Consider the following 9,523-nt stretch of genomic DNA (forward strand, 5'->3'; position numbering starts at 1 on the left):
AAAATGAAAAGGCTATGTGTCTGAATGGTGGGGAGTTGTAGCCTGGTAGTGGGTTGTGGGTTTTAGTAGGATTCTCAGAAAGTGCCACATGTCTAACTTTCTAGAAAATGAAAAGGCCAATTGTCTAAATTGTGGTAGTGTGGGTTGTGGGTTTAACAGAAAATTCTGAGAAAATGCCATATGTCTACATTTAAAAAAACCATGTGTCTAAACGATGGGGACTATAGCCTGAAAGCCATGTGTCTAAATTTGAATAAAACAGTAATTGTTTAATTTTCCTAAGAAAGAAAAGAATATGGATAAAACTTTCTTTTGAGAATGGGTCTGCATCTTTTGTAGGGATTAGTTCTTATAGACAATCAGCTTGGAGATATGAACAAATTAATATTACTTGTATTGCGCACGAAAAATTAAAAATCACACTTCAATAAAAAACAAAAAAAAAAGGAAAAAACAAATCAAATTCTACAAAGATAAGAAACAAAGAATGCATCTTTAATTAGTTCAACTGAATTTGTGATATTACATATATAGTAGTAGCTAGTAGAGAAATTAAATTCTGTAATTTTCCAGTTTTATTCACCCCAAATTAAAATAATAATAATAATTAATTTGAACAACTCTTCCATGAACGGTGAAGAAGAAGCAGCGGTAGTAACGGTCCCAATACATCCATATCTCATCGCCTGCGTTCAGTTCCCTTCTCCTTACAGAGCGCTCTCTCCGGTTGCCATTCAAAACGTACACCTGCTGGCAGGCCACATCTTCAACGTCAACTCGTGATCCGAACCTGTATCCAGATCCTTGATTTGTATCTGCGTGCCTGCCCCATTATTCATCTCCTCCATTTGTTCACGTTCCATGAATTGGAGTACGTGAACTTGAATCAACGCCTTCTTCAGTATAAGCCAAGAAAGGTAATCTATGTCGCTTATCATTAGTGTATTCTTTAATACCCATGGATCTTCGTGCAGTTTCAGTTCTATCGATATACTGAAATAATCATTGTTTAATCATCGGGGACAATCATGGTAGTGATTCATCCTTTCAACTGTGGCATGGTCGATCTGGAATAACTCATCACTTTGATCTCCTCTCTCAGGGTGGTTGTGGTGTGGATTGACTTTTCATCAACTACGGCAGCGTGGACGACAGGGAATATGATTTTTTATAGGTTTCCGTTGTTGCTCTCCTCGCCGGCAAAGAAACCAGAAAAGGTGACTTTTTGTGCTTCTACAGAAACTTGGTGAGAGTAAAATAATCCAACTGAAAAGCAAAGGCAAAGCTATTCCTTTGGTACAGTCAAAGAATCAGCCAACTTTTTTAGCACCATTGTCAAAACACCTGCAACGCTGACTTCTTCATACTTCACCTTAGAATAATATTAGAGACAGTACTGATTGGTCGCTCAATTCAAGTAGTGTTTCTACTTTCTTGCTCAGATAGTTTGTTTATTTCCTTGTGAAGATCCAGTGCTTAAATACACAAAGCTGCATGCTACTTGTATTCATACTCAAACTCGGTTTCCTAATCACTTAAACTTTGAATTTAGAAAGTTTCTAATATTCACTTATTTCCTTTGTTTGGAAGGATTACAAATGCATATGTGTAGAGTGTAAAACCTTTTATTTTGTATTATTTTACACTCTTTGCATTTGTACTCCTTCCAAACTGAGCGAATATAAATTACTCCATTTTAATTGGTAGTTCATTCAACATAATCTTTAGACCTAGTTTGTTTCCAATACAAATTCATCTGCAATAATGGAAAAACCTCTCATGCTTCTCCCTATTCTCTCACAAAACCCTTCCCTTCTCCTTTTTTGCAACTCATTTCTTACATTTTTGCAAATCAAAATCACCCCACGAAAACGTACTGCCACCATTCCAGTCTCGGCGTTTAGCCCAATGGCCAAAAACAATGAGTCGGACAGCAAACTTTTAACTGGACAATGTGATCATTTAGGCCTAGGGCCGTCAACGGGTCGGGAGTCGGGACATGGTAGAACCGGTCCCAAACTGCAAGAAATGCTAATAAGGTCTTAGAACCGAACTGGATTTATGATTTTAGACCCAAAACTGAACCAATCGGTTCTTGGGTCCACTCTTGGTCAGACCCCATGAAATGCTAATAAGGGTTGACTTGGGCTACTATTTTGTGTTTAATGCACACACTGAAAATTTCTCAACCCTATAGATCCTCTTATATATTTTTCTTTAAATCTCTTATGGATTACAGCAAGCCATATTCAAGTGGACTTTGGTCAAAAGTATAAATAAACATGAATGGGGGCCAAAAGCTTGTTAACATGAGCAAGAGAACCAAAATATAAGATTTAAATGGGCATTGTGAGGATTTTCAAGGCACACTGGGGCCATGGCTCCCCTCTACCACCCTTGTGCATGAATCCTGTTTTGTCACTCCGTTCTACTTAATGTCATGTCCATTGTTAAATTAGTGAACACTTAAATTATTTTTTATTATTTTGACCTATATCCTTTGTGATTTATCCGGCTTAATTCTTTTAACCCATTCAACTCACAACAATGAAATACACATTCAATCAGAATTTTTAACGGAATATCTATTCCTTTTATGGAACATAATATCAAACTACCATACAAAAACATGTTTTTATATCTCCATTATCATATCAAGAAAAAGAAAAACCTAGACAACCGTGAATGTGTTTCAAATCAAATGTGTAGCTCAATTTTCTGGAATTCATAACACCTAATAGGATTTTAATATTTTGATTGATTTCAATTTTTTAAATGAGAAATTGAAATCAACCAAGTTTATGCACACGCCATTAGTATTAGGATTTAGAACCTAAATAAATGGCCACTAAGGGGGTGTAAACCAAAGTGAATGCTTTTATTTTTTCAAATAAAAAAAAACTCCCATATCAGCAAGGTTATTTCTAAATATATGGTTTTAAATATTAATATGATATGGTCAATTAAGGCTTATACATTTGATTTATTGAGTTGATGGGATATATATTCTGATTGATACAGTAGATATGTATTTAAATATAATTTTATATTAAAAGAAACATTTTTAAATTTATGCATATTAATTTATAATAATAGGTCTATGTGTCTTTTATAAGGATGAGAAAATGGCTAGGTTTTACCTAGAACCATTGAACGGCCCAACCGTTCAAACTGAACAAATGGCCTGTTCTGACAAAATATTAAAAAAAAATAAAAAACTATTAAAAACCGTTGAATGGTTTGACTGTTCAAGTCAGCGGTTTACTGATCAAATCAATGATTTTTTGCCAAAAGACAGTTTTGAGGTAAAACATAACTGGTCAAATGATCATTCCCAGTTTTTTTGGTCCAACTGTCCAATTCGGTCCGGTTTTGAAAACCATGTCACAGTTAGACCTGTTCATGGGCCGGGTGGCCCGACGGGCCGGCCTGGCCCGGCCCGACCTCCGGACAGGCTTGAACAGGCTTTTTGGCCCACGGGCTTAACCTCGGGCCAAAAAGCCCGGCTCGCATAAAATTCGAGCCGGGCTCGGGCTTTGCCAAAATAGCCCGGCCCGAGCCTGGCCAACCCGACCTATAGTTAAACCTAAGTAAAAACCCTGTGTGATGTCTATTTGAATAAATTTTTTGATTTGAGAAGGTCATTGGTTCACTTGTAGGCTCATTGTTCATTTAAATAGGGGAAAAAACATCTAAATTAAAATAAAAAATGTCCATTTGAATAGAGACAATTTTGAATTTCTTTTATTAGGTCAGGCTTCAGGCTCGGGCTCGGACTTCAGGCTTTTTATCAGGGCCGGGCTCGGGCCCAAGTTATTGGCCCGTTGGTCGGGCCAGGCTCGGGCTTGGTCCTAACAGTTTTCTGTTAATAAAAAGTCAAAGCCCGGCCCGAGCCCGGCCCGGCCTGGCCCATGAACAGGTCTAGTCACAGTATATACTGACTCAAAGGGTTTAGTGGATTTTTTGTCTCGCAATAAGAGGCCTTGTGAATGGATGGAGCATCTCTACGGGCATCATATTACTAAACTGCTACAATGTTTTAGTTCTACTTTCATTTGTTCATGTAAATAGGCATACTATAGCCTATGTAGCTTGTAGAATAGGTCTACCAACTATCATGTACAGATTGATGATCAATGAAGCTGCTTCTTCTTTTGGGCCTAGGCCCAAACTATTGTAGGTGAAAAGCCATGCTTGGGCCTAGGCCCAAACAATGATCACCCGCTCTTCAAGTTAAGACCCTGTTTCAGCATTATCAAACACCACAGCAGCCTCTAACTCAGTCACCAAGAAAAGAAAATAGGGTCATAATTAAAAGGGAAAATTCCTGATAACCTATAATTTAGGCCGAGTGTCAATTTAGTATATGTACTTTAAATTGCGACAATCTAGTACTCGAACTTTCAATTTGTGATAATTTGGTATTCGGTGCTAAATTTTTGTCAGTTAGAATATCAAAAAGTCCTAAATATCCCCAGCTATTTTAATTACCGATTAAAATTATGAAAATAACCCATCATCTACTTCGATCGATGCAAGTGGGAACCTATTCATACTTACATTTATAGAGAACCCGAAAACCAACTCCTTCACACCGGTGGTGTCAAGCGAATGCGCCGCCGGAGAAGACGACTTGTTGCCGGCGCCGAAGAGACAACCAAGGCCAACTAGGTAAAAAAGTTATTCATCCTCCTCCAACTCCCTCTGTTTTTCTTTTAACAGTAACCACCGTTGCAACTTCGGGCAACGGCGATTTCTCCACCTGCCCGCACTCCCTCTCTTTCTTCTTTCCGCTTCTCCTTCTTTCTTCTTCTTCTTCTTCTCTTTCTTCTTCTTCTTCTTCTTGGAAAGCCCCCCTAATTCGTCGTTTCTTCCCTGCAAATGAATAGACGTGAAGGCGGTGTTTCATCACCGCTGCAACCTGCAACTCGTCATAGTAGTGTAGGGACCTAAAATTGGTTTTGGCTCCTGTTGCCTCCATTGTCACATCCAACGCTGCTATTATGAGTAAATGGGTCTACAAAATCCACCATTTCCATAGTGCCCAGCGCGACCAACTCATCGTCGGCCTCGGCGTTCAGTGGCCCCTAGATGACCCATTGATAACTCTGCATTTTGATGCCTTAAGGGCATCAATTCAGGGGTATTTTCGGCCTTAGAATAGTCGAAATGTGCCATTTTCCCAGCTAAATGCAATGTTGTGGCCTATAAGGGTCTTTGTGCAAATTCTAGGGAAAACTGAGAAGTTTTCATGGCTAAAATACAAATTTTGGGAATCTTGTGTGAAGCCCAACTGAGAGAATGGGTGTTTTTGTAAAAAACTGAAAGTAGGAGGGTGCCTCCTACCTACTGAACCCAATTTGGCGCCCATCCTACTGTATTAGCATGCTTTCCATGCCTTAACAAACCCTAGGGCGCCTTTTAACTCATTCTTTTCACTCTTAACAACTCCTAGCCACCCCTAACTACTAAATCCTCACATTCCATCCCTTCTAATCTCCACCATCCATTCTAGGGCACTCTCTTTATAGCATTCTAACCCTAGGAGCCACCTAACTTCTAATCTTCACTATTCACCCTTTAGCCATTAAATCTCAGCCTTATATAATATTGGGTGCCTTCTCCTTTTCTTTCCAGCCTTAGTATCACTATAGAACCATCCTAACCCTTCATTCTAAACCCTAGGGCACCCATATTTTTTCTAAAACCTAGTTGTCACCCCCCTTTTTCTCTCTAATTCCAGTTTTATCCTCCATTTTCTATAAAAATGACCCTAGGGGCCCTATAGAAAGGGTTGGTCAATTCATTTATTTAACAAAGCTAAGGTTTCTTGAGAAGTTCAAGGATTGTAGAAGGGGAGGACGTCCAGATATTGTCAGGAGGGGTTCTTGCAAACTGTTCAACCATTATGCAACTACTGCCACTGGATCTGATCAAACATTCTTTTCTTTTCTTTATTTTATCTTCTGTTATTTTTATTTCTACAGTCATTTAGATTTAATTCTTGTATGTTTCTCTATTTTGCATATCTGAATCAGTTCGATTCAAGGCTAAGGTGTCTTGAGGGGTTCAAGGGTTATAGAAAAGACAGATGCCTGATTGTCATGAGGGGTTTCTGCAAACTGTTTGGCCGATCTGTAGCTACCACCACCGGATCCGGATTCTGGATCATTTTTTTATTTATTTCTTATATTTTCTTTGTTGATTCCTATATTAAATTTTGATTTTTATTTATTGTCTTGTTTAAATTCAAAGCATTTAATTTCAACAATAACAGATTTTATTTTCATATTTTCTGCCATTCCCGATTGCATTCTCTTGTCTAGATCTAAGTATATATTAATTTTTCACTTGCTTCCCTGTGGATACGACCTGTTCTTACCCATTTACTATGTTAGTAGTTGTTTGAAAAACGGTAAAAATTATAAATGTTTAAACTAGTGTTTATGAGTGTTTAACGACGTGCTTCCGGACACACCACCCATCACAAGCATATACATTGCAGCTCTGCGTCAGTCGACATTGTTTAGTCCTCCATCTCTTCCATGCCCAGTATGTCCCTCGAATCCTCCGTCGGTTCCTCTCCGACCATCGAAATACCTATGTTGGTATCTGGAACTACTGTGATGAAGCCAAGCTGAGGGAGTCGAAGCACAACCTGTTTGTTTCTCATCTTGTAGACGTTCAACATGTTGCAGCAGCAAGAATGGATTTGAGTTTGCAAGCTTCCATGGAGGCCTTGGTGGAAGCAATTCTTGGCAAAGAGGGCATCACTAAGCCCAGAGAAATTGCAACGAGTGATTGGAGTCATGGATGTGAGTATGTCCCTTGAATCCTTCATCGGTTCCTCTCTGATCGTCGAAATACCTTTGTTGGTATCTAGAACTACAGTGTTGAAACCAAGCTAAGGGAGCCAAAGCACAACCTGTCTGTTTCTCGTCTTGTGGATGTTCAACGTGTTGTAGTAGCGAGAATGGATGAATTTGCAAGCTTCCATAGAGGTCTTAGGGAAGCAATTCTTGGCTCAGAGGGCGTCACTAAGCCTAGAGAAATTGCAACGATTAGAGTCATGGCTTTCTTTCTCCAGAACTGGTGATCTATGCTTGTGTTAATGCAGTTTCATCATCATAAATCACTAAGCCTAGAATTGGATAGGTTGTCTCTTCGGCGCTGGCAACAAGTTGTATAGCGCTTGACACCACCAGCCTAAAGTACACGTACCTTTTAGGAATTTTTCCTAATTAAAAAATTTAAGAATCAGTACTTTCAGCCTTTTCAGCCTTTGGTTATTAACAGCAGGTCGGATTGTCTGAGCCCGGGTTCGAACCGGGGACCTCTAGTGTGTGAGACTAGCGTGATAACCTGCTACACCACCCAGACGTTCTTGACCAAGTTAAAATGCTAAGATATAATTGAATTATTTGCATTTCCTACGCCATTGTTAAAAAATGGCTAAGTAATTCGATAAATGAACCCGTTAATAAAGAATTCGTCAAATGCTCTGTTTATCTTCTTTTATTACTCCATATATTACTTTCTTCTCTTACTTATTTTGAAGCTGAATTCAGACAAAAGCTCCCCAGCTTTGTTTTCGGGAATGAATTTACCTGTTCTGACTTGTGTCCTCATTACCCGAACCAACTATGTAACCATATATTAGTACATGACAAAGATATTCCAAGACATTTTTTACATGTTTTTTATAATTTGTCAATGTAATGTAAGTAGGACTGTTAATGGGTCGGATCTACCTGGTTGATTCAAATTGATCAAACTGATTATAATGATTTTATCTCAATTAATAATTAGATTGATTATGATTTTTGCTTGTTCCAAATCGTTTCAGACTCAAAATTGATTATTTTATTAAATATATAATATCTTTTTTTATAAAAAATATAAATTAATTTGATAGAAAATAAATAAGATAATATTAGTTAAAAATGTTTAATTTATTAATATATAAATATTTAGTATTTTTCTGTTAATTTTATTAAGATTATATTATCAAAGTTTAAAAATTATTTTAAGTATATTATTTTCTCGATTAATAATGGGTTCATAGATGGTAGACCTTAACCTAGACTCGACCCGTCAGCCCTAAATGTAAGACGTCTAAAATAATAGGATCTTATTTTTTAAGTCTGGTAAATCAGGCCTCAAAAGAAATATATATATATATTGATAGGCTTGAAAATGACAAAAAAGTAATATTTATGTTACGGATACATCGCCCGGCAGCATACTGCGGCGCAGTCATAGGCAACGGCACCCGCAGCAGGCCGCACAGCAGCACGCACCGCCCGGCAGCGCGCACCACGCACCGCCTAGTAGCGCGCAGCACACAATTTTCAACCAAGAAATGTGTTAGGAGAGTTCGGGTGATCTCTTGGACAAATCACCCACGCAATTGCCACAATAGGGTCTGTATGCAAGGGCAAGGGCAAGGGCAAGGGAAGACAGGAGTCTCTCCCGATGGATCGACCCGTGACGAGATCCTATGCGCGAGCCCATAACATTCTGGTATCAGAGTCTACCATCATGGGGGAACAAGAGCCGCTGTCTTCCAAGGTCCATGAACTGGAACACAAACTTGCAGAGACCAGCATGGAGGTTCGTGAGGTAAAGGATGATGTCCGGGAGCTTCGACGCTTGCTGAAGACATTCTTAGCCAATAGGGAAAGGAACTCAGAAGGAACTGCCACCAACAACAGTCGCAGGCCAGACTGGGCAGAAACGTCCGGCGAACATCAGATGGCTACCCCGACTGCCGCTGTTATCCCCAAATACAGTCGGCTAGAATTTCCGTCCTACAACGGCACTAGAGAACCAATGGGATGGTTGTGCCGTTGCGAACAGTTCTTCCGCAACCAGCGCACCGATGACAAAGACAAGGTCAATCTGGCCACTTTCCACCTCACAGAAGAGGCACAGCTCTAGCTCTACCATCTAGAGCAGGAAGAACCCCGGCCTAGTCAGGAACAATTTAAATCCTATTGCCTCCTCCAGTTTGGACCCCCGCTGGGCGAACTAATCAACCTCAAGCGAACCAGGACTGTAGTGGATTATCTGCGCCAATTCCAAACCCTTCTCGCCAGAGCAGCCTTGGTACACTTAGACCAGCAAGTTGACATGTTCATAGTCGGGCTAGTGGAAACCCTAAGAGTGGACGTCGAGATGCAGCACCCCCCTAATCTAGTCACAGCTATGAACCTCGCACGTGCCTTCAAAAGGAAGATGTAGATCTCCCACGGGGGCTTCAATATAGGACGATCGACATCAACATGGACGCCTTCGAAGACAGCAAGGGTGACTTCCTCTTCGATCGCCAGCAGAGAACCAAGGCTGCCTGCGGGCAACCCCTCTAGATCAGCGTCAAGCATAGGAAGCAATAGGTTTGCACCCCCCCATTAGGCGGCTGACCCGAGCCGAGATGGCAGAACGGCGCGCAAGGGGGCAGTGCTTCAACTGCGATGACCTGTACTCCATCGGCTACAAGTGTAAGAAGTTGTTCTGTCTCCTA

The 9,523-nt window shown here is 40.0% G+C and overlaps 1 non-coding gene across 1 annotated transcript; it reads right to left on the reverse strand.

Annotated features, from left to right (window-relative positions):
* Positions 1–7,306: 7,306 nt before the first annotated feature.
* Positions 7,307–7,380, reverse strand: TRNAV-CAC (transfer RNA valine (anticodon CAC)). The gene has a single exon. It is a non-coding gene; the product is annotated as a tRNA-Val (tRNA).
* Between the last annotated feature and the right edge of the window lie 2,143 nt (positions 7,381–9,523).

The sequence above is a fragment of the Nelumbo lutea genome, chromosome 4, assembly GCF_056320005.1.
Source record: "Nelumbo lutea isolate HS-2025 chromosome 4, American lotus-T2T, whole genome shotgun sequence".
NCBI lineage: Eukaryota > Viridiplantae > Streptophyta > Magnoliopsida > Proteales > Nelumbonaceae > Nelumbo > Nelumbo lutea.